General features: G+C 40.3%; 1 protein-coding gene across 7 annotated transcripts in view; it reads right to left on the reverse strand.

Annotated features, from left to right (window-relative positions):
• CDH8 (cadherin 8) overlaps positions 1–22,870 on the reverse strand; it is a 414,305-nt gene that overhangs the window by 210,256 nt on the left and 181,179 nt on the right. The window lies entirely within an intron of this gene.

Genomic DNA, 22,870 nt, shown 5'->3' on the forward strand with positions numbered 1-22,870 from the left:
GCTAGCCTTTGCTAGTGATAAAATGTATTAGTCAGCTGAGGAAGGACCAGGGCTGGCATAACACAGTAAGCAAGGTAAGCATGGCAGGAGGGCGCAATGCTTGAGGGGCGCCAGACGCACCCCTAAGCCCAGAAACTTTTTTTAAAAAACACCTGGAAAAATTAATAAAAAATTACTAACATTTGAATTGAAAAATGAACACAAAAAATTATAAAAGGTAAGGGCGCCAATTTATAATTTGCAGGGGGGGCGCGCGCCAAACACGCCAGCGCCGGCCCTGGGAAGGACTGTGCTTCCAGTTTGTGTTACTTGAAAAGTGTGACAGGAACCTTACTTAGGCTAAGAAGCTGGATGCCTCTCAGAGTGTGTGGAGTGGGAGGACCCTATAAGGAGGAGGGTGAGAATCCACAGTGTCAGATTTGTTTCCTTCTTTTTCTCCCTTGATGGGGGAAGCTTGCAACAGATGTGTCAGCCAATTTTATGTTGCAAGTGAGTAAGAATTTAATTATCAAGTAAAGGAATAGGGTTAGATCATTGGAGCCCTTGTCATTTTGTGTTCTGCTGTTCTTTGTTGTCTATTTTAGTGTTGCCATATATTAAATAAATTCGATATAGGTGATTGTACCTAAAATGTGGGTTCTGGGGTATGTTTACCAATATGTAGGATTTTACCCCTTATGTGCCTGGTATATGGTTATAAGGAGGTATATGGGTTGGTATTTTGGGAAGCCTAATTAGTTTTGGTTTGGGATTCCTAGCTTCCCTCTCTTTCCTCTGTTTGTTACAATCCTAAGAGATGGTGACTAGACCATGGCCACCCGGTGGGCTTCATGGCCATGTGCGGATTTGATCCCCTGTCTCCCAAGTTCTAGTCCAACACTCTACACCATGCTGGCAAACTTGCATATATATGCAGTCAAACCTGCATATAAAAATGTATTTATTAAGAGAAACTCACAATAAATGCTGGAGAGTTTTCATCAGAATTAAACACAAACACACAAACTGCTGCAGAAAAGTGGAGAAATGATTTTGTTGTTGTTGTTATGTGCATCCAAGTCGATTACAACTTATGGTGACCCTATGAATCAGTGACCTCCAAGAGCATCTGTCATGAACCACCCTGTTCAGATCTTGTAAGTTCAGGTCTGTGGCTTCCTTTATGGAATCAATCCATCTCTTGTTTGGCCTTCCTCTTTTTCTACTTCCTTCTGTTTTTCCAAGCATTATTATCTTTTCTAATGAATCATGTCTTCTCATTATGTGTCCAAAGTATGATAACCTCAGTTTCATCATTTTAGCTTCTAGTGACAGTTCTGGTTTAATTTGTTCTAACACCCAATTATTTGTCTTTTTTGCAGTCCATGGTATCCGCAAAGCTCTTCTCCAACACCACATTTCAAATGCGTTGATTTTTCTCTTATCAGCTTTTTTCACTGTCCAACTTTCACATCCATACATAGAGATCGAGAGTACCATGGTCTGAATGATCCTGACAGTTCGTGTTCAGTGATACATCTTTGCATTTGAGGACCTTTTCTAGTTCTCTCATAGCTGCCCTCCCCAGTCCTAGCCTTCTTCTGATTTCTTGACTATTGTTTCCATTTTGGTTAATGACTGTGCCAAGGTATTGATAATCCTTGACAAGTTCAATGTCCTCATTGTCAACTGTAAAGTTGCATAAATCTTCTGTTGTCATTACTTTAGTCTTTTTGACGTTCAGCTGTAGTCCTGCTTTTGTGCTTTCCTCTTTAACTTTCATCAGCATTCGTTTCAAATCATTACTGGTTTCTGCTAGTAGTATGGTATCGTCTGCATATCTTAAATTATTGATATTTCTCCCTCCAGTTTTTACACCTCCTTCTTCTTGGTCTAATCCTGCTTTCCGTATGATATGTTCTGTGTATAGATTAAACAAATAGGGTGATAAAATACACCCCTGTCTCACACACTTTCCGATGGGGAACCAATCAGTTTCTCCATATTCTGTCCTTACAGTAGCCTTTTGTCCAGAGTATAGGTTGCGCATCAGGACAATCAGATGCTGTGGCACCTCCATTTCTTTTAAAGCATTCCATAGTTTTTCATGATCTACACAGTCAAAGGCTTTGCTGTTATCTATAAAGCACAGGGTGATTTTCTTCTGAAATTCTTTGGTCCGTTCCATTATCCAATGTATGTTTGCGATATGATCTCTGGTACCTCTTCCCTTTCAAAATCCAGCTTGGAGGTCTGGCATTTCTTGCTCCATATATGGAAAGAGCCTTTGTTGTAGAATCTTGAGCATTTAAGGCAATAGTTCGATAATTGCATTCCCTGGGATCCCCTTTCTTTCAAATTGGGATGTATATGGAACGCTTCCAGTCTGTGGGCCATTGTTTAGTTTTCCATATTTCTTGACAGATTTTAGTCAAAATTTGGACTGATTCAGTCTCAGAAGCTTGTAGCAACTCTATTGGTATGCCATCTATTCCTGGTGATTTGTTTCTTCCAAGTATTTTAAGAGCAGCTTTCACCTCACATTCTAAAATTTCTAGTTCATCATATGGTTCCTCCGTGAATGAATCTGTCATCCTTGCATCTCTTTTATAGAGTTCTTCAGTGTATTGCTTCCATCTTCTTATTTCATCTCGGTCAGTCAGTGTGTTTTCCTGTTGATTATTCAACATCCCTACTCTTTGTTTAAATTGCCCTTTCATTTCTCTAATCTTTTGGAATAGGGCTCTTGTTCTACCCTTTTTGTTGTCTTCTTCTATTTCTATACAGTAACTATTGTAATAGTTTTCTTTGTCCCTATGTACTAGTCGCTGTGTTGTTGCATTTAGGGTTCTGACTGTGTTTCTATCTCTTTTTGCTTTTGCTTTCCTTCGCTCTTTAACCATTTTAAGAGTTTCTTCAGTCATCCATTGGGGTCTTTCTTTTTAACTAGAGGTATTGTCTTTTTGCATTCTTCTCTGATAACGTCTCTGACTTCATTCCATAGTTCTTCTGGTTCTCTGTCAACTAAGTTTAAAGCCTCAAACCTGTTCCTTATTTGATCTTTATATGCTTCTGGGATGTTATTTAAGTTGTATTTTGGCGTTATGATTGCTTTGTTGGTCTTCTTTAGCTGTACTCTGATTTTCGATACGACCAGTTCATGATCTGTACTGCAGTCTGCTCCTGGTCTTGTTTTTGCAGAAAGTATGGAACTTCTCCATCTTCTGCTACCAATTATATAATCAATTTGATTCCTATATTGACCATTTGGTGATGTCCACGTGTATAGTCATCTTTTCGGTTGCTCAAAAATGTGTTCGCAAGAAACAAATTATTGGCTTCACAGAATTCAATAAGTCTTTCTCCTGCTTCGTTTCTGTCTCCTAGGCCCCATTTCCCCACAATTCCTAATTCTTCTCTGTTCCCTACTTTTGCATTCCAATCCCCCATGATTATCAGCAGATCTTGTTTTGGTGTGTGATCAATTTCTTCCTGTACTTCTGCATAAAATCTCTCCAATTCCTCTTCTTCTGCATTTGCCGTCGGAGCATAGACTTGGATGATGGTTATGTTGATAGGTTTCCCATTTAATCTCATTGATATCACTTGCTCAGACCTTGTGTTGTAGCTCCTAATTGCTCTTGCTACATCGCTTCTCACTGTTAAAGCAACCCCATTTCTTCTTAATTTCTCATTTCCTGCATAAAATATTTTGTAGTTGCCTGATTGGAAATGTCCCATTCCTGTCCATTTTAGTTCGCTCACGCCAAGTATTGTAATGTTGATGTATTCCATTTCTTGCTTGACAATTTCTAACTTTCCCTGGTTCATGCTTCTCACATTCCATGTTCCTATTGTGTGCATCATACAACTCTGGACTCTCCTTTCACATTTGTGCACATCAGCCTCTGGGCTTCCTTTTGGCTTTGACCCAGCTGTGTCATTAGTCACAGCGCTATGCGTACTTGTCCTTTGTTCTTCCCCAGTAGCTCGGTGAGTGCCTTCTGACCTGGGGGTCTCATCTTCCAGCGCTATCTCGTGTTGCATTTTGGATACTCTGTTCATAGGGTTTTCGTGGTAAGAGGTATTCAGAGGTGGTTTACCATTGCCTTCCTCTCAGTTTGGATGCATCTTCATCTGGTGTTTCAGCTTTGACTATTCCGCCTTGGGTGCCCCTGCTAGGAGTCTAGCCTCTTGGATTAGACTCCCGACAGCATTGCTCTCAGCTTCTTCAACACACTCAAACCCCCTCACCACGTTAAGGTGTGCATCCGAAGGGGAGGGATTTTAAGATTGGAAAAATGAGAAACTGAACCAAAATCGACAGCTTCTTCCATGCCTAGCTCTACAGTGACCAAAGAACTGAACTGAAGATGAGGCTTTTGCCCTTGAAAACAGGCTTTAGCCTTTGTGGAAGATTGACTCTGAGCCTACCACTCTACTCTCCCTCATATATGTAGATGGTTGTTACTCACTCTTAAGAGGAAAAAAATAAAAAGTTGAATTAGGGATAATGTTGGTACCAGTGAGCCCAAAACCTAGCCTCTGACACTGACTCAAGAGCAGGGATGGAATGATCTGTCAGTTTCAGTTGCTCTCCATTTCTCATTTTTCTAATCTTAACTTCAATTCTCCACATTTCTGTAGCAATTTGCATTTTTTTTAAAAAAAATCCTCATTCTTTATCATTTTAGCCAAATTTCTCCTAATAAATACATTCTTGCAAGCCATTTCACATCATATAATGCATTTTTGTATGTTATTTTCATTGATGTATTCATTTTTATGCACACTTTCCCCTAATATATGGATTTTTCTAAACATGGTTTGACTGGGGAGTGTCATCACAAAATTTGGATAAGTGCAAATTTTGAAGGATGGATGTGTTTCGGTTCTCATGTTGTCACTGAATGTGCAAATTTGATGGATTTAGCTGTAAATGTTAACTGAATCAAATTTCTCCCCATCCCTACTCAAGAATATGTGCAAAGTGCTGTGCTCATAACGTCCTTGCAATAGATGAGCCCTCCTGTTCACCCACCCACCGACACACACAGATCAAAACAATAAGCACAGCATTATTAAAAATAACACTGCTCTCTCACTATTGATGATTTATTTAAGGCATCTGCACTATGCCTTTTTTCACAAGCCATCCAAGGCAGTTTGCAATTAAAAAAAAAACCAAGCAAGGCAAGCCCACAGAAACAATTAAGCACTAAAACTAGCAGCAATCTAACAATAAAAAAACAAAACTGATCTAAAACCTAGGTTTTGTTAAAAGCCCAAGAAAATAAAGCAGACTTCAACTGGTACCTTTAAAAAATGCTGACTATGTCTGGAGAAGGGATCCCAGAGCTGGGAGTATCAGGACTGAGATAATTCTATCATTATTTGCTACATACCTAACTTCTGAAGGTGCTGGGATCCAGAGCAGAGTCTCATGATTCCCTGAAGTGCGATTATATATCTGGTAATGTGGCTTAGGGTTAATCCTAATGTGCAAAACCAAAGGTTGTATTCAACCAAGCCCTACTCAGAGTAGGTCCATTGAAATTAATAAAGCTGAATTAGTTGCGTATTCTGCATGCCATCTCATGTGTCTCAATCGCACAGAACATTGCAGGGCTTGCACATCGGCCTTCTTATATAGACAACTGCACTCAATGCACAGAAGCTAGGCAAAATTACATACAAAATGTTTATATCAGGGTATACTTGCACTAAAATTCTGATGAATTGTCATAATTGTTTCCACTAATATATGCATTTAATACCCACTTCCCCCTAATGTGTGTGTTTTTAAATACCTTATTTGGTTGGAGAACTGCACTACAAAATTCAGAGAAGTGTGAATTTTGATTAGAGATGGAAGGATCTGTCAATCTCAGTTTCTCATTTTTCGATCTAGTCTTCAGTTCTCCACACTTCTACAACAATTTGATTTTTTCCAAGAAGTCCTTATGAAAATTCTTCAGCATTTTAGCATGAATATATCCTAACACATACATGTTTATATGTGTAGTTTTGATGAATGTACACATTTTTGCAAGCAATTTCTCCTAATATGGTTCATTTATCTATGTTATTTTCAAACATGTATTCACTTTTATGCACACTTTCCTGTAATATATGCATTTTTGCAAATATTGTTTGGTTGGAAAGCCACATTGCATAATTCAGATCTGTGCACTTTTTGAAAGATGGTTGTGTTTCAGTTCTCATATTGTTTTGGAAAGTATGAATTTGATAGATTTGGCTTTAAATTCAAACTTAATTGAATTTTCCTCCATCCCTACCCCCTCTCACACACACATTATTGGATTTTTTAACATTTTATTTTACGGTGTGTGTCTGCTTTGGGTACTTCTTCATGATATAGGATTAACTCAAGCATGCTGATAACTCCCTTTTGTGCCTCAGTGCTTCTGCTTTTGCTCCCATCCTGTTTCCATGAGGACACTGAAATTGCTATTAGAGGGAGTGGAGGTGGTGATGATTACCTCTTGCCTTATCATGATATTTCAAGGTGGATTACAAGTCAAATAATGAAAAAATACAATAAACATTAAAGCAAAAAAAGATCAAAGAAAAGAAGGCACACTAAAACATGAAATTCACAGAGCACGAAAAACAGAAAATGAAAGATGCAATAGATAAAAGAACTAGTCCAGCTTATCATCCACTTAGAACAGTATCCTATATATTTATTTATTAAAAAGAAAGTTGAAAGGCCAAGATGAATGCAACTGTTTTCACCAGGTGCCCAAATTGCATAAGGGTAGACGGCATTCCAGAATATTTCCATTAATATTAGGCTATTTATATTTTTCAATATAAAGTTTCCAAAGCAGTCAGGAAAAAATATATTGTGGGCCATATCTAATGCTACTTCTACTCAGAGTAGACCTGTTGAAATTAATGGAGACAACAAACATAGGTGCATTAATTTTATATCCAGACTAAGACTGCAATCCAATACATGTCTACTCGGAAATAAGTACCAATGGGTTCAAGGGGATTTCTCCCTGGTAAGTGTGTACTGGATTGCAACTTTACAGTGTTATCCTAACCATGCCTGTTCAGAAGTAAATCCTACTGAATTCAGTGGATTTATAGATAAATGGAATTAGGATTACAACCTTAATGTTCATCCTGACATCTGGGATCCATTTGGACCCCCACGTGCACTTTTCCTTGTGCAATTTACACATAAGTAGACCTACAGTGGTGTCATCCTGAGCCATTGTCACAAATTTTAACCCATACAACAGTGTCCAATTTCAGCCTGTTGCCACTTACTGTTTTCCTCCTTGAAGCAAAAAACCCACTGGGGAATGCCCCCGTTTACTCAATATGCAGGAAAAAGGAGCCAATGTATATTGCTCAGAAAAATTCTGCCTCCTCTGAACAAGTGCTTTTTGGCTCAAGGTGCTTTGGCAATGTCAAGCACACCTGTGGTGACCAAAATAATAATAATAAAAAGAATGGGGTGGTGGTCTCTGGGGTACAAAGTGACACAATACTTCCATTGGAAGACCCACTGCGGTCCAAATATACCCCCAAATCAGACAAGTGTGATTTTTTAAAAAACAGGATGAAGGTTAATCACCCTTAGATATCAATAGGACTTCAGTGAGTCAGGCTGAGTCAGGTTGAGACAAACTTAGACCTATTGATTTCAATGCATCTGTTCTGGAAATGATTATGTCCAGATCCAATCAGTAGTGGCCAGTGGGGCAGCTTTGCTTACTTAGCTTCCCAGTGGGGAGGTCACTGTTGGTAACTGAGAGGTGGAGGGTGAAGGCAGCATGATGGTCAGTGCAGTGTGGGTGCAGTGGTGGAGCCAATCTGATCCTCTCATTGCTGTGCCCGCAGCTTGCTGCCTCCCCTGCTGTCTTCACCATCCTTCACCATCCTCCTGCCCATCTTGGTTACTGGCAGTGACCTCCATACTGGGACCCCAGATAAGCAAATTTGTCCTGCTGTGCTCTGTTCTCTGGCCGCTACTGGATCCAACATTGAAAAAACAATATAAAATGCATGTTTATTTTTTTTTAAAAAAAAACCCCGATCCAATCACAACCAATTAGTAGCACAGCATCAATCAGCAATATTTATCAAGGGATACCAGAGAAACCCGAAAGCTCCTCTGAAAGACAACCATCTCATCCTGGCACCAAAAGAACACTAAGTGAACTTCTCTAGAGAGTGAGTTCTCCAACTTGGATGTCACCACTTGGGATGGGGGAGAAATTTGATTCAGCATTTAAAACTGAATTTTATCAAATTTGCACTTTCCAAAAGAATATGACAACCGAAACACAGCCACCCTTCAAAATTTGCACTTAACCCAATTCTGTGATGCAGTTCCCCAACCCAGCAGTGTTTACAAAACTGCATATATTAAAGGAAAGTGTGCATAAAAATAAATAAAAATATTGGTGAAAATAACATATAAAATGCATTAAATTGCTTGCAATAAAATGTGCATGTTAGTCAAAACTGCACACAAAAATGTACTTAGGAGAAATTCACACAAATGCTGAAGAATTTTCATGAGACTTTTTTTTTAAAAAAATTGCAAATTGCTTCAGAAATGTGGAGAACCAAATTTAAGGTTAGAAAAATGAGAAACTGAGAAAATTGAAATTGACAGATAATTCCATCCCTAGTCACCACACAGAAGGCTCTGTCTTGCATTACCACCCACTATACTTCAGGTAGTGGGAAGCACATACTGCAGAGCCTACAAAGCAGAGTGCAATGCATGCACTTAGTAGACAGTCGTTAGATTATCCTAGGCCCATTTAGGGCTTAGAAGCAATTAAAGATAATTTAGGGCAGGGGTGGGGAATCTACAGCCCCCCAGATGTTGTTGGACTCCAACTCTCATCAGTCCATGGCAAATGATAATTGGAGTTGTAGTCCAACAACCCCTGGAGGGGCATAGATTCCCCACACCTGATTTACAGCTTTGAAGTCATAAAATGGGTAATCAATGGCTTATGGTTGTACGTTTGGGGATTTTTTTCATTTATAAATAATAACTGACCTCATCTTCCCTCCTTGAACTAATGTGCAAATTGGGACTTTGTTATCTACCAGTGTTCACACTTCATGACTGTTCTGACACAATTCTCAGCTCAGAAAACCTAATTGAAAATGTATTTTAAGAGAAAATGTGTTGGGAAACGTAAAAAAATATTTCAAGATAAAATACATTTAAAAATGCTTATTTTAAGAGAAATCAAACCAAATGTGGTTAATACCAGAGCTTGGAAAAGTTACTTTTTTTGAATTACAACTCCCATCAGCCCAATCCAGTGGCCATGCTGGCTGGGGCTGATGGGAGTTGTAGTTCAAAAAAGTAACTTTTCCAAGCTCTGGTTAATACATCCCATCCCATGCCTTGGGAAGGGTGGGACATGGGAGTGAGGGTGGAAGAGGGCTCTTGTCTTCCTCTGACTTCTTTCCAGGGCTGCTTTCCCACTGCACTTTATTCCATTATTCAGATGATCAGGGATGGTGTCAGAAGGCGGCCAGGTTGGGCCCTGGTCAAGGGCCCCTGCAGCCTAGTGGGGTGCCTAAAGGGGCCCTCCTTAGAGTGGGAGGGTGGCACTCCCATTCTGTGATCTGCAGCAGCATCGGGTCCTGCAACCCAACCCTGTTGTGGATTGTGGAGAGGCAGCTCCCAGGCACCCTCCCCAATATAGACAGTGCAGGCTTTAATAAGCCCACCAGCATGCCCCACCTATCTCTCCCATCACCTGAGATACCTGCCATCACTAAGATGGCAGCAGGGGCTTCACTAAGGGGCTGATGCCCCCACTGCCATCTTTGTTTATGGTGGATGTAGTGTGTATGTTATTCACATGACACAAATGGTAGGCTTATTAGCCCTGCACCATCTGTATTGGGAGGTGATGGCTATAGTGCTATGGACCCAAGGCAGGCTGGTGCCCAAGAGCCTGGTCATACCTGGTGCTGGCCCTACTGACAATTTCTTACCTGGTAATTTGCACAGTTTATTTGAATTTACATGATGTGAAAGTTAGTTCTTGAAATTTAGTGGAATATGGGGAAGTTTAGTGCTCATTTCCACGATAAATGATTCTAGAAACAATCTGTTTGCAACCTTCGGAACTTGGAAAATTGCAGGAGTTTTACCCTAGGTGCAGCTGCTCACATCACAGGCATCCCAACATGCAATGCGTTCCCACCCTCTAGGCGTACATCACTTTTTTGTCTTATGAAAATTGTACTGGTATTCACACATAGGCATGGGTAGCTGCTTCTCCCTCCTTTTCCCACACACACTCCAGTGTCCAGACACCCCACAAAAAATAATGTCAGATGTTAAATGATGTTCCTTAATGCAACAGGTACTGCAGTGTGAAAGGAATTTTAGAAATTGGGACAGAAGTGCCACCATTTTAATCTGTAAAACTGATGCAATACACCCCATGTGTGAAAGCTGCTTCATTAAAAAATTGTATGGTATGGTTTGCAGATGATTCCAAGGCAGTAGGGAAGGGCCATCCCTCATCAGATCTTCCTCAAGGTTAGAGATCGCTCTTTACCCTTGGAGAGGGCAATCCAATGCTTTTTATGTGTTTCCAAGGTCCCCAGGACTGCAGGGTTATGAATTTAAATGGGAGATTTGATAGAGTTTTTGTTAAAAAAAAATATTATTATTTATTTATTTATTAAATTTATTAGTTGCCCATATGGCTGGTTGTCCAACCACTCTGGGCGACGTACAAAATAAAAACATACAAATACATTAAAACATTAAAAATCTCAACAGCAATAATAAAACCTAGCACACCTCAAAAGCCTGCCTGACGAGCCAGGTTTTCAAGGCCCCGTGGAAGCTCATCATAGAGGGGGCATGGCTGAGATCATTTGGGAGGGAATTCCAAAAAGTGGGGGCCACAATTGAAAAAGCCCTCTCCCTAGTCCTCACCAGTCTAGCTGTTTTAACTGGTGGGATAGACAGAAGGCCTTTTGAGGCGGATCTTGTTGGGCAGCATCACTGCTGATGCTGGAGGCGCTCCTTCAGATAGACTGCATAAAAATGCAGATTAATGCTGAAACAGGATTGAATGGATTTATGAGGGAACATAAGACTAGAGATCGACTGATTTATGCATCTGTAGACTTAAAAACTATTTTTGCAAGTACCATTTAGCAGACGTGTGAAACTTCTTGGAGAAAAGTACTTTTATTTTAGAACAGTCATATTATTTGAAGTACCTTTGTAAAAATGTAGACTAAAGCTACCTATTTGAATTATATGCTTCCAAGCATTCACAAAGGAACTATATCAAAGGGGATACAAAATTCCAGGTGAATAATACAGTGTAATATATTGCATTTAAGGTTTCGCAATAGCACATTTCAAAGAAACTGGCAATGTTACAGGTGCAACATAGAAAATCAATGGTTTGAAAATGACATATTTTCTTTCTTTGATTTTCACCTATAATAGTTTGAAGAAGCCATTGGTAGAACCTGAATATCATCTGTTGTCTCTGAAATGATAATGTCTCATCCAGTTTCTCTTTTACTTTGCAATATCTGGAGATATTTTTAAAAATGACAAAAATATTTTACCTTTTCAGATCATTCTTTGGATTATGATTACAAAGGAAGCTAACCCAAACTAAATTTAAATAATCTTCACAACTTGCTGGAGATACGTCTTTTAAAAAAATGAATGATGATGCTGATTAATAGGCAATATCAAGTCAATGGCTCAAGAGAAGTTTCAAGTGAAAGGCTAGGTGTTATTCTTTGAGTGTGAAAACATACTTCCAGAAGGCACAGTAATTGTGTGTGTGTGTGTGTGCATAGAGGGTCAACCTAGCATCTGAATTTGAAACACAGAACTGTGATCTTGAGCAGGCTTGCCCAATTTTATGCTGATAGCCCTGTGCTTCATCATGGGTGGTATTGAATCCAATCCTACCCAGAGTAGACCCACTGAAGTTAATGGACATAGCTAACGTAGGTTTATTAATTTCAATGAGTCTACTCTGAGTAGGACTTAGCTGATTACATCCATTCATTTCAATGGGTTTTCTCTGAGTAGAATTGACAATGGATTTCAACCCCATGTGTTCCAAATGTATAACCAAACACAATGCTCCCAACAGATGATTAAACCAAAGGTGTCACTTTGCACATTAATGCTCCTCAGCCCTTAGTAGTAGTAGTTGTTGTGATGATGATATAATAACAGAGATGGCAGTTGTGTTCTTTTCCTGGTCTGTACATTGGGCCACCTTGCAGACCCTACACAAAACCTGAAACTGGCAAGTACAGAGAATTGTTCAACAAGGCAACATATACAAACAACTCCAAGTGAGCATCTTCTCCACTGTATGTCATACAGAGCATTTTTCTTCACATCTCACCCAAGCATGGTAACAAATGAGCCTAATTTCAGATGTTCTGGTTGATAGTTCTATACAGGATCTAAAACCAAATCTTCACTGCCCAAGATTCATTCTCCCTCCTTTTACTACTCAGATAGATTCACCAAATAATCTGATGACACTATGAGACACTATGTTTCTCTGTCTTGCTGCCAGACTGTAACCACAGGGACAGCCAAGCTACTGTATCTAACTTTGGAGATAAAGCTTTGTTAGCAAATTGTACAGAATAGGGGTATCTGCATGTTACACTGAACAAGTGTACCATCTGTGTACACACAGGTTGAGCTGTACATGCATACAGTTACTCACATGCAACATTTAATGAGTGTAGTGCCTGTATACCCATGCACATAATAGCTGAGCTGTACTCATTAACAAGGGTACATTGTTTCACACCAAAAAATAAAACTGTGTAGACAACTTATACGTGTTGAGTGTAATGTGTGAACAAGCCTTATGAGTCAGTGTCATAATGGTCACAAGTACAATCTGTGCACAAATAGTTGAGTTGCACACTCATACAGTTATTCTCAGGTAACGTTCAATGGGTGTACATTCATTATACCTGTGTACACAATAGCTGAGCTGTAAAAATCAACAGGTGTACACTCTTTCAGACAAACACCTGTACTCTTGTAGACACACCTTGTACCTGTGTTCAGTGTAACATGTGGACAAGCCTGGAGATGAGACACAAACCCAGTCCACCCCTCTGTGTGTTCAAATGCTCTGAACTGCTTTGAATCTATGACTCCAGCTACAGCTAAAATGAACTTCATCTTTTCCCTAGAAATGTGTTCCTTTAACTTTTTATCTGGCCATGCAAATATTCCAATAATATTTGAGGTTCAGCATCAGCTTTTGATATTCACAGATTCAGCAGCTATAGCTGTCAACAATTGGCAGCATCTTGCAGCTGGCATGCAGCATTTGACATGATCTGACAGTGCCTGATAATGAAATTGATTGAAATGCATATTAATTTCAGTTAGCCAGTCAAAACAGGTCAATAATTTCACTTGTGGATGTCAAATTCTAATTCCAAAATTCAAATGTTGATTTTTTTAAAAAATCAAAACTATAACAAGATCAAACTTTTGTCATTGGAAAATGCAACAGGTTTTCAAATTTTGCAAAATAAAACAAAACATCAGCTTTGTTTCCAAGCCAGTTCTCCACGTTATTCTGTTCCTCCCAGTTATTTTCAGTTAAAAGGGAATCTCACGCAGCGAAATATTTACAGATTTCCTCCTTCCTATTTCACTATAGGTCATTCTAAAAACTGCTTTACAAATGGGAGACTATGGCTGAGAGAGAAAGAGAGAGAAACAGACAGACTGACAGAACCCAATATTGCACAATGAATCGCTGACACTTAGATAAAACGTTAAGCCCAATATCCTGGGCAAAACAATGAAGTATGTCTTATTATCTAACTGTATCTTTCCTCTGCAAAACTCTATTATTTGCTGTTTGCTACTTAAAATGAAGAGAAGGGAAGAATACAGAAAAAAGAAAACTGAAACCAACCAGGTTCTGATTCTCACCGCCATCAGCTAACAGCTCTGTGCAATGGAACTAGGTTCCCACAAAGCCTTTCTTAAAGAGGCAGCAATTTTCTTGCAGGGGAAACAAAAGGATAGAACATGCCTCATCAGTTATGACCGTCCAGATAGCTGACTCTTTGCTGTGCTGGATCTATTTATTTATTTATTTGTTTGTTTGTTTATATCCCACCTTTCCTCCCAGCAGGAGCCCAAATTAGTTGGCCCCAGTGTTATGCAAATAAACCTGGGCCTTTGTATGTACACTGAAGATGACGCTTTGACTTCTGTGCGCTCTGGGTCAAATTAAGCCCTGTCAGTCTCTGGGTACTGCCAGGACGTTCTGGGCTTGTTAGTCCTTCATCATAGTTAGGTATAAGAACATAAGAGGAGCCTTGCTGGATCAGGCCGAAAGCTCATTTTGTCCAACACTCTGTTCTCTCACTGGACAACCTGTTCCCCACAAGAAGCTATATATCTTACTCTGCAAAGGACAGTCCTCCATATGAAGATGTCCTCTCTTTGACACGTCATCCAGTCCAAGTCTCATTCATAGAAAAAGAGCCCGAAGAATGGACAGCCTCCCACTCTGCATGCATTCATTATAAGCTGGTAGTATCTTCTAAAAATAAGGTTTTAAAAAATGTTATTTGTACATTTCTGATGTTATCAAAACATAGGCACAAAAATGCATAGGACATTTGGCCTTGATGAGAGGGTGTCCAAGTAGATACTCAAGTGTCTAAGAAACTGAAATTATTAATGCAGAATTCACTGATTCCCCATTCATCTCTTTCATGTTCCCTTGGAAACTGACTACAACCCCACTTGCCTTATTCTTCCAGCAACAGAATCATACAAATGAAGCTCAGGCCATCTATACTATCACAGGACTATCCTACCAGCAAAAAGATGGGGAAGCTGTATCCTCCAGCTGTTGTTGGACTCCATGGCTGATGGAAGGGGATTTTAGGAGTTGTGGTCCAGCAACATCTGGAGAGACTCTACTTCCTCAGCCTTGTACCAGTACCTCCACCAAGGATCAAGCATAAGTGATACCAACCCTATCTAAAAATGAACAAAATATATGCAATTTTTTTAAAAAAATGTGTGAAAAATATCAAGTACAGATGTTGCTGAAAAGTGCTGGAATAAAGTGTTTGTCTTAAATTTAAAAAAAAGGCTTGAGTTTTACCCAAAAGAATTAGCAGCCAAAAAGAAGTGTGTGTGTGTTTGTATTTGTTTAATTTGGACTAAATTCTGAACCTCATCAGTGCCACAACAAACTTATTTACACATTTTGCATGGTGCCACTTTGGGGTTATACACACACATACATATATAACAAAGTTGCTATTATGGCCTATGTTGTTGTAGGTCCTGCTTCTAATAATATATGTGATTTTGTTCACTGCAACAACCTCCAAAATTTGTGTTTCTTCATTTGATGAGGATGCATAATGCCACCTTACATAACATTAGCACATTTTTGGATGGATATGTAGGGGTATTTCAGCATGTTATTTTTATGACTCATTGTGACTTTCCTCAAGACACATTTTGGCAATGCTAATCACATGGCGAGTAAGTGGAGACTGATAACGGTGGAACAGAATTTAATTAATGAACACCTAAAGTGTTTTAAATGTTAACCAAGACTCATTGTTTCACTCTCTTAGTGCAGCTTTCAGAGATTCTGCCTTACAAAATGCTAGCAACGACAGACAGAAGTAAACAATGATAGTACTTGCTCCTCTTTCTTGATGCTTCCAGGCTATCACTATTTTTGGGTGCAATTCAATCACATATCAACAAATTCAGGTTGTATAATTATAGTCGATTGGCAGGTTTTGCACAACACTTTTCCCCAAAAGATGAGATTTTCTGTGATAAGGAAAGTGATGAAAAGTGTGGGATAACACTTGCTTTGATGCAACATTGACTGTGAGCACCCTAGTCATCTACAGCCAAGAGTTTTCATTGGCCACACCCGGACGGGCAACGGGTTGATCTGCCAATCAGTTGTGAAATCTTTCTGAAGCAATCTTTTTTTAAAATGTACTCGAGCTACCCCACCAGGTTTTACAGTAAAAGGGGATAGGGTTTGACTAGTGTTGTATGCCCCCTTTTGCAGAAAAGAGAGGTGGATATGCACTGGAACTGGCAGAACAGTAACTGTGCCTTGACCCATTGTCTGAACTCCCTGTAAACTAATCAGAGTAAATGCTCATTAAGAAGCCAATGTCATCTAATCTCCCTGAAAACAAATCAGGATGAATGCTTAATAAGCAGGTCATCTGGAAGCAGGTCATCTGGCCTTCTCCCTCTCATACACACATGCAAACACACACAAAATAGTTTTTGTTTGCTGACAAACTAGATTAAAATCCTTCATGAAATAATGATATGGGCACTTGGGAAGTGTTGTTCTGTTGCTTTGGTTCTGATTTTTATGTGCTAGTCAGGGTACTGAATCTGCACATTATTCAGAAAGAAAAACGCACACAGCACCCTTGAGGAAGAAGGAACAGGCGGATGGGGGTGTGCTGTTGAAATGTGTGTACTGGAAAAAAAAAACTTGTATGCCCTGAAGAACTATGCTCATGGCGTCTGAAATTTACATACATTCATATTCAGTGAAGAAACCATTTTGTTGCAAGATTGTAATAGTTGGGAAATTAAAAAAAGAGAGAAAAGGAAACTACGGTTATACCATAGCAGAGAACATGCTTTACCAAAGGCTTTACAGATGTGTATATATTTTTCCCAGTTACCAAACTCTAGCAAACTGAAACATTCACTTCATTTAGGGTAGGGATAGGGAGTATGTTGCCTTCCAGATGTTGATGGGGCTCAACTCCCTTCAACCTGAGCCAGCATGGCCAGTGGTGAGGGATGATGGGAGTTATAGTCCAGCACTATTTAGAAGGCCACAGGTCCCCCACCTTTGACTTAGGAGATGCATAGTGCAAATGTGCAATGCTTATTTTGCTCAGTGAGAACCAGTGTGGTGCAGCAGTTAGAGTGTCAGATTGGAACCTGGGAAACCAGGGTTCAAATCCCCACTCAGCCATGAAGCTTACTGGATGACCTTGGGCCAGTCACCATCTCTCAGCCTAACCTACCTCACAGGGTTGTTGTGAGGATAAAATGAAGAGAGAGAAGAACCATGTACACCACCTTGAGCTCCTTATTTATAATAAATAAAATAAATGAGGCATATTCCCATAAGTATGCAACAGGATAAGTCTGTGGATCACAATCAACATCTCCAGAATGTTTTTGGACACATAGAACAAATGTTGTTCTCTTAATTGCTTTTATCATCTTTTTCTGCTTGCACTGTAAGGTGGTATCAAAATACTTGAAATAAATAATTACATAAAAGTTAAGGTTCCCAATATTAGATGCCCCCTCTTCATGCATTACATGCATAAAAGAGGTCCATCACATGATGGCCAGAGAGCAGGGCTGTGTTACTGGCTCTAGCCATGACATTGTGTGTCTGAACACGTTCTGCCCCAGAATCTGAATGCATACCTAGGCCAGGGATGGCTAACATTTTCTGAACTGAGGGCCACATGTAAAGGTGGGCATGATCATTTCCCTTTCTTTTTTTGGGGGGATGGGTGTCACAAAACAATGCAGCATCATAGAATCACAGGGGACCCTTGAGAGAGAGCTCTCTCTCTCATTTGAACAGCTGTGAAATGTCAGGTTTGGGTTAGGCCTTAGATGCTCATTCACAGAGACTCTTCAGATGTCTGCACTCAACAGATGGCTGTCATGGGGGTCTAGATAGCCTGGATGACAGGCCAGCAACAGGGTCTCACTCCCTAGTCACTTTGTGGAATCACCATCACCACCCATGGGTGTTATACTTGAAAGGAGGCAGTGGTCAAAACCACATGACTATTTTTATTGCCTGCATCAGTGTTCAACCTCTGATCCACCACAAATCAATCAAAGGCAAAATTCCACCTGCTTCTTGCTGATTTTTTTTTGCAAAGAAAGACCACTTGCCCAAGTTGCATATCTTGCAGGGGGGGTCATCTGTGGGTTCTGAGGAGCAAGGTAAGGTTGTGTGTGAACAAGTAGGAGAGTTCTGGACAGCTCACTGAGTTGTCACTGTTTTGAGATTAAATGGGGAGGGGAGAGAGAGCTCAGCAGAATGGCAGTACCAGGTAGGGATGGAAAGATCTGCCAATTTTGGTTCTCACAGTTTCTCATTTTTTTTCAATCTGAAATGCAGCTCTCCACATTTCTGCAACAATCTGCATTTAAAAAAAACTCACAAAAATTCTCTAGCATTTAAGTGTGAATTTCTCCTAATAAACACATTTTTGTATGCAGTTTTGACTAATGTACACATATTTTGCAAATCATTTCTTGTCATATAATGCATTTTTGCATGTTATTTTCACTGATATATTCATTGTTATGGACACTTTCCCATAATATATGCATTTTTGCAAACATTGTATATGTTCAGATGTTCAGAAATTGCAAATTCAGAAATTGCAAATTTGATAGATTCAGCTTGAAATGCAAACTGGATCAAAATTCTCGCGCATCCCTAGTGCCAGGCAGCATCTGACTGCACACCTCCTTGAGGAAAAGGCAGGCTTGCCTGATCAAGGACAACCTAGTGCTGAGCTGGAACCTGAGATCAAGTGGCAGGACAGTCAGGAACCAGTTGCATCTCCTCCATCACCATTGTAAATTGCTATTGCTTTTAAAAAAATTGCATGTTTTTATAGGAGTTTAATCTTCTAATGCAGCGTCTCCCAACGTTTGGTCCCCAGATGTTGTTGGACTACAATTTCCATCAGCCCCAGCCAGCATGGCTAATGGTCAGGAATGAAGGGAATTGTCCAGCAATATCTAGGGACCCAAAGGTTGGGAAATGCTGTTTTACTGGCTTTCCTTAATAAAGTTGTGGCCTATTTTACTCCAGTGCAATTTGCTCTTCATTGTTCTCACAATGCCGGACTCAGGGGGTTGTATCCGATGGAACTCTAAAGTCACTTAGTGGTATATCCTTGTTCGGCTGGTGAAATGTTTTGCACCAGCAGAATCATGATGCACAAAAGAATGCATAAGCAGGTTTCTGGTTGTTCAGTCGGTTGCATGACAAGTTTATGCTAGCTCAACAGTTGCATTGGATTCCTCTTGTTGCACAACATTAATTTTGTTGCACAACATTACAACTCACCCTTGCACTAGTGGACAGAAAACACTGCTGGATGCACCCCAGGGAACCTTTTCTCAATCTACCAAGGGGGTTCTGAAGGAAGGTGCAGCTTCAGGATCTTTTTTTCACATATTGGACGTGCTTTAACTGTTAAAGAGATCCCAAGTATGCACTCTAGCTTTGTATAGTTATATAGTGGAGCTTCTAGTGAAATCAAAAGTAAACCACATAATACTGAAGCCAATCTACTTCCAGCTCTAGGTCATGTAAAGCTTTATTTCCAAAGTGATACATTTATCTAGCTGTCCTTTTTTTTAAAAAAAAAAAGCTAGCAAGATAGTTGTCATGGTAACCTTATTTCTCTGAATAACACTACAATAATCTCATAAAAACCTGGATAACTTGTTGACATGTAAATTAGTGTTACCTTAAAGTTTAAGAAGCATTCATTTCCATTCCATATTTTCTTTTAAAAATGTTATAATGAAAGTGGCATTTTTAATTCATATGAAGATTAATTCATGTAGATGTATGGTTTTTTTTGAGGGTTTAACTTATCAAAGGTCATTAGTCACAAGAGCTAAATGGAAGCTTCCAGTTTGGAAGCAGCAAGGCTCTTGATGACAGAAGACAGAAATAGAACAAAGAAGCCGCCACACTTGCCGTACATTGGGAGGCATCTGGCAGACCACTGGTGGAAATGGAATGATTGGCTAAATCAGAGAAGAGGAACATGTAGTCTTCCCGATGCTGTGGAGCATTCACCTTGCTTGGTGGGTCTGATGGGAGCTGTAGTCCAACATCATCTGAAAGGCCACATGCCCATCGCCTCTCCCTTTGATCCGATGTGGTAGTGCTCTTCTATGGGGTGTGTGCCTTAGAAGGGATAATTCTTCATTTCTGTTAATTACTTTTTTTATTTACCCAGGCTCATATGACCTCTGACCCACCAAGCTGTACATATTAATGGATGCACGGTCCATGAACAAGGAGTTCTGGTCTGGGAACACACAAACTCTCTCTCTCTCTCTTTCTCTCTCTCTCTCTCTGAAGACCCAAGGCAAAGAGCAAAACTAGGTAGGCCATCATGCTGGTATCTTACAAGGTGTGCAAGCCAGCATTACCTCATCTAATCAGAAGAAATTTCTAGTAATCGTTGAATGTATTTAACATTTGCAATCTCCCAAATCCACTAGTGTCTGGAGAAGGAAAAATGTTTGGCTGTTTGTTTCAATGCAATTCAACCTCCTTTTCTGCCTTACACCCTAGTGCCATGGTATATTAATCTCCATGTCTTGAGTCCATTCCATGTCCCACCCAGGGCAGGCTCCAGTACACTTTACAAAGATCACTCCCAGTGGCTCCCTCTACATCAGTACTTACTCTAGCCTACCCGAAGGTAGATGGCAAAAGCATTGCAGTTGGCACCAAACTAGCCAAAGTCATTGTTCATTGTGCACATGACAGCCAACTCTGTCTCTTTGTTCTGTCAGAATGAGGAGAGGCAGTTGAAATGCTGGACCAGTGCTTGGAAGTGGTGATGGACTGGAAGTGAGGCCAAATTTATTTTATTTTTTTATTTTTTAAAAAAAAATCTATGGTGGTTGCTTTTAACGTGTTGTCAGCTGCTTTGATGTTTTTAACCAAATAGTGGTATGAAAATATTTTTTATAATTATAAACAAGCAAATAAATAAATAAATAAATTGAGGCTGAATCCTCCATTTAACTTCACAAGCTAGACGAAGCCCCCAACTGACAATGTGTCTAGGCCGGCTGACAAACCATCCAGGTGAATTAAGCAGCAGAGTGAGTGGGTAACAGGGCAAGGAGGCCAGCGCACCCCACTCTGCCCATCTGTCCCTTCAGCTAAAAACAACCCAATCTTTCAACAAATTAACTCAATAAACTACCAAAAAAACCCACAATTATGCAGGTAGGAAGCCAGCAAAGGTGTTGGGGCTTTCCAGTGTTTTGCACTGTCTGTAACATATACAACTCTAAGTCGTGGGTGGACCCTCCATGTAATGAGCTCCTGCCTTTCCGGGATCAAGTTTGTTTCCTTGAGGCCAAGGTGGCTGATCTGGAGAACATGAGAGAGGCAGAGAGGTTTGTGGGTGAGGCCTTTGGGGACATTACAGCTGTGTCCCAGTCCCAGGATGATAGCTCTCCTGCTGTCATGGAGAACGGGGGCCTCAAGGAAGGAGAGGAAGAGAGAAATGATCCCTTAGAAGGGACCCATTTCTTGGGGAATGAGCAGATATCCTCTTGTGCCGAGGATACTTCTCAGGGGTGTGGAGAGATCCCTGGAGTGAGCAATTTGATCGTTAGGAATATGGATAGTGGAGTGTAGACCACAGAGTGGTTTGCTTATCTGGTGCAAAGGTTGTGCCTGTCACCTGTTGTCTAGATAGCTTAGTATATAATGCTGGGGAGGAGTCAGTGGTCGTACACATTGACCCCAAAGTCATAGGGAAATGCAGTCGTGAGATCCTGGAAGCAAAATTTAGGTTGCTAAGGGGCTTTAAAAGAGGATTTGCCAAATCCATAACAGTATCAAAGACTACTAGCTGCAATAGTTATGCTCTGCCTCCACAATCAGAGGCAATATGCTTCTGAATACCTGTTGCTGGAAAACATGGGGGGGGATGCTCTTGTGCTCAGGTCCTGCTTGCGGGCTTCACATAGGCATCTGCTTGGCCATTGTGAGAACAGGATGTTGGATTAGATGGGCCACTGGCCTGATCCAGCAGGCTCTTATGTTCTTTTCTCCTGAGAAGACAGATATTATGTGTCCAGAGTTCTCACACATGTTGTACTCCCCTGGAAGGAGCAGGTTCATAGCTTGGGGGTACTCCTGGATCCAACATTGTCACTGGAGGCTCAGGAGGCCTCAGGGGCTAGGAGTGCCTTTTTCCAGCTACTTGGTTTAAATATACTATGTTGGGGATAGCAACTTCCATAAGGGTCCCACATGGTGGGGTTTTTTTGTGTGTGGGTGTATTGTACAACATGACATTGAAGAAATAATAGAGCATTAATGATGGATTTGTACTGGACTATCCACACATCATTCTGCTTTATTAGCTGTTCATAGAATTATAGAATAGTAGAGTTGGAAGCGGGCTATGAGGCCATCGAGTCCAACCTTCTGTTCAATGCAGGAATCCAAATTAAAGCATACCTAACAGGTGCTTCTTGAATGCTTTCAGTGTTGGAGAGCCCACCACATCCCTAGGTCATTTGTTTCATTGTCATACCACTCTAACAGTTAGGAAGTTTTTCCTGATGTTCAGCCAAAATGTGGCTTCCTCTAACTTGAGCCCATTATTCTGTGTCCTGCACTCTGGGATGATCAAGAAGAGATCCTGGCCCTCATCTGTGTGGCAGCATTTCAGGCACTTGAAGAGTGCTATCCTATCTCCCCTCAACCTTCTCAAGACTAAACATGACCAGTTCTTTCAGTCTCTCCTCACAGGGCTTTGCTTCCATCCCCCTGATCATCCTTGTTGTCCTCCTCTGAACCTCCTCTGTGATGCTTCCCCAATATTAATGCATTATTGCCACTCTTCTAGCTTAACAGAAGCAGGGCAACCCCTTCCAAAAGAACAGTAAGTAGACAGAATATTAGTAACATGAAAAGGATTTCAGCAGGAGGTTATGGGACAAGCATTAATTAAAAACAAAGCAGTATAACCACCCTGAAAC

The sequence above is a fragment of the Rhineura floridana genome, chromosome 13, assembly GCF_030035675.1.
Source record: "Rhineura floridana isolate rRhiFlo1 chromosome 13, rRhiFlo1.hap2, whole genome shotgun sequence".
Lineage (NCBI taxonomy): Eukaryota > Metazoa > Chordata > Lepidosauria > Squamata > Rhineuridae > Rhineura > Rhineura floridana.